This window comes from Elephantulus edwardii, unplaced genomic scaffold (genome assembly GCF_000299155.1).
Source record: "Elephantulus edwardii isolate Elephantulus edwardi_28Jun2011 unplaced genomic scaffold, EleEdw1.0 scaffold00020, whole genome shotgun sequence".
NCBI classification, from domain to species: Eukaryota; Metazoa; Chordata; class Mammalia; order Macroscelidea; family Macroscelididae; genus Elephantulus; species Elephantulus edwardii.
This window is the reverse complement of record NW_006399770.1, coordinates 26,260,054-26,262,976: the sequence shown is the minus strand read 5'-3', so window position 1 is coordinate 26,262,976 and position 2,923 is coordinate 26,260,054. Positions and strand designations below refer to the sequence as shown.

The following is a 2,923-nucleotide window of genomic DNA, read 5'->3' as shown; positions in this document are numbered from 1 at the left end:
TTGGCTCAGGATAGAGCAGGTTTCAGAGCTGTTTTACGGAGGGTTGCTATGAGTTGCGGGCAACTTGATGGCACATAACAACAACAGTATCTCTTAGATTCTGTTTTGTTTCATGTAAAATGCAACACTGAAATAAAGTTTTAAACTTGTTGCATTTTCTGCTGCTTTTAGATTCTCGGCACTACAGTTCTCAGTCATTACCTTGAACAGTTAAGGATTAGTGCAGTCAACATTTTCACTACACAACTCTTGATTGGTATTTCATAGGAATTTTATATTGAAGTTGAAATGGTGTATTGTTGCCAATTATGGCAAACATGAACTATTAATTCTTATGATTTTCTTAATATATGCCTTCTGATATTATTGTATATGATTATTGTGTCGGTGTAAATGAGATAGATACATATAAATATATATCACATAATGTATTTGTATCATTAAGTGTGCTTTAGGAGCAGTAAAGAAAAAGTTCATCTTCCTTAAAATGTAGCTTCTAATCTTTATTTCCCAAGGTTGGTAGAACTTATTGTGCTAATGACGACCTTAGATACGTGGCCTAAGATGCATTTGTAGCACTCAGCTAAGTACTTTGAGTAACAGGGGGAAGGGCCACTCATTGATTGAACCATCAATCAGATGGTATGCATTGTGTCTGCCCAGAAAGCATCTCAAAGCACTTTGCAGATGTTAACATCAAAGTTAAAACTGAATCTGGAGCCACACAAAATAGGTCAGCTTAAAAGTTGAATCTAAAAATTTAGATAGGTCTGCCACAAGGTTCCCTGTTTTAAAGAAATTGAAGGACCTTAAGTTGAAAGTAAGGTGAGAAAAGCTCTGTGGACATAAATATCACATTCTCTTTTCAAACACTGAGGGTGGACAGCAAGAATTTGCCCTGGAATCTGTAAACTCTGTTAGATTGGTAACCGAGATCCAGGCATCCACTCTGCTGGAAGTACCTCACATTCTGTTGGAGCAAGCAGACGGGTGCAGAGAGGGAAACAGACCTGAGGACGTTCTTCATAAAATAAAAACCTGGGAGGGAAGTGGCAAGTACATGCACAAATAATGAGTGGCAGCCCAGGCAGAGACTTGATAAAAGTATGCGTGGGGGGTCTCCACTTCTCTGCAGGACACACCAGCTTGAGCCTTCACCTGCAGAACTTCCTCGGATTGGTAATGAGACTGCTCCACAGTGCTATAGTTAATATGGGACTGAAGAAAAAACAAAACACCAAACAACAATGCTGCAGGGCCAAAGATTAGTGCCAGGCTTTCAAATTTTGAAAGTACCTGAAGAAATTCCCATCAGAGGGGACAAGCAGAAAGGATGAAAGGGATATTCTCTAGAAAGAGCCGGTCAATTCAGTTTCGTGACACCAGGGTCAGCTCAAGAAAGTTCTTTGGCAACTAAGGTTAGATGTGAAAAGCCTGTAACACTGCAGTGACTGGAATAGTGGGAAAAGATCCTTGTGTTGCTGTCTGCATATGAAACTGTGATTGTAGTGGAAGCAACACAGACCCAAAGTTCGGACAGTTTTGTACCTGAGGGCAGTAAAGTTTTTGCAGTGATATTCTGAAAAGCCCTTGTCACAGCCCTAAAACAAGCTAACTTCATATCATACATCTAAAATAGTGCAAATGTCCTGTTAGAGACACATGTGTATGCTTCCTGTCTCCATACCTGAGAATATTTCATAAGGAACCATATAGTACAGTGGTCACAGGGTGTGAATAGGAATAAACAGCAAACTCCAATGAAACAAAAAACCTTGTAATGTATTTGTTTTTAAAAAGGAGGACTAAAGAGTAGAATCTGAAATATCAAATTAATTTGGTAAAAAATGCTGTTGTCAGATTTAGCAAAAATTGTTTAGGATGAGACATTGAACTAGTCTAGTGATGCTTCCCCGTTCAAGTACAAAATAGATTCATCTTGGATTCTTCTTAGATGAAATTACTGTGGTTTTGGAGACTCGCGGAAGGGCTTGACCGTACTAAAGACACTTACTAGTTGCTATGGAATCGGTAACAACTCATAGCAACAAGAACAAAACATTACCGAGTCCCCGCAGTCAGGAGAGTGAGGAGCATGGTGTGGTGGGAAGATCTGCAGTCAAGGTTCTCACCAAGTTACTGAGGAGCAATGATGTCAGTGTGAAAACTAAAGTGCACCTGATTCAGACCATGATTTTTTTTCCCGTCATTTTCTATGCATTTGAAACCTGGACAATGACTGAGGAAGACAGAAAGAGAATTGATGCCTTTGAGCTGTAGTGTTAGAGTGCTGAATATCCCATGGACTGCCAACAGATCTGTCTTAGATAAAATGCAGCCAGAATGCTCCTTGGAGGCAAAGACGACAAAGCTTTGTCTCACATACTTTGGACATGCTATTAGGAGAGGCTATTCCTTGGAAAGGAATGTGATATTTGGGAAGGTAGAGGGTAAGTGAATGAGAGGAAGACCCTTATGAGATGGACTGATGCACTGAGTACAGCAGTGGCCTCAAGTATGTCAGAAATGATGAGGATGACACAAGTTAGGACAGAGTTCAGGTCTGTTGTTCATAGGGTCTCTATGAATCATACTTGGCTAAAGTCACCAAACAACAGCCGTAGCCCTGTACCATCCTCACAGCTGTTGCTGTGTTTGAACCCATTTTTGCAGGCACTATGTCAGTCAATCTCATTGAGAGTCTTCCTCTCTTTTGCTGAGACTTGTACTGTATCAAGTGTAATGTTCTCCGCGGACTGCTCCCTCCTGATAACTTATGCAAAGCCTGTGAGACAAAGGCTTGCCATCCTCATTTTCAAAGGTGGTTCTAGCTGTACTTTTTCAAAGACAGATTTGTTGGGTTGTGTTGTGGGATTTTTGGCAATAGGTACAGTATGTGCAACACTTGTTATGCATCAGAGAG

At 40.5% G+C, this 2,923-nt stretch overlaps 1 protein-coding gene across 1 annotated transcript in view; it reads left to right on the top strand.

Moving 5' to 3' along the window:
• The window catches only part of VAV3 (vav 3 guanine nucleotide exchange factor), a 561,290-nt gene that overhangs the window by 524,307 nt on the left and 34,060 nt on the right, over positions 1 to 2,923 (top strand). The gene's annotated exons all lie outside the window — the stretch shown is intronic.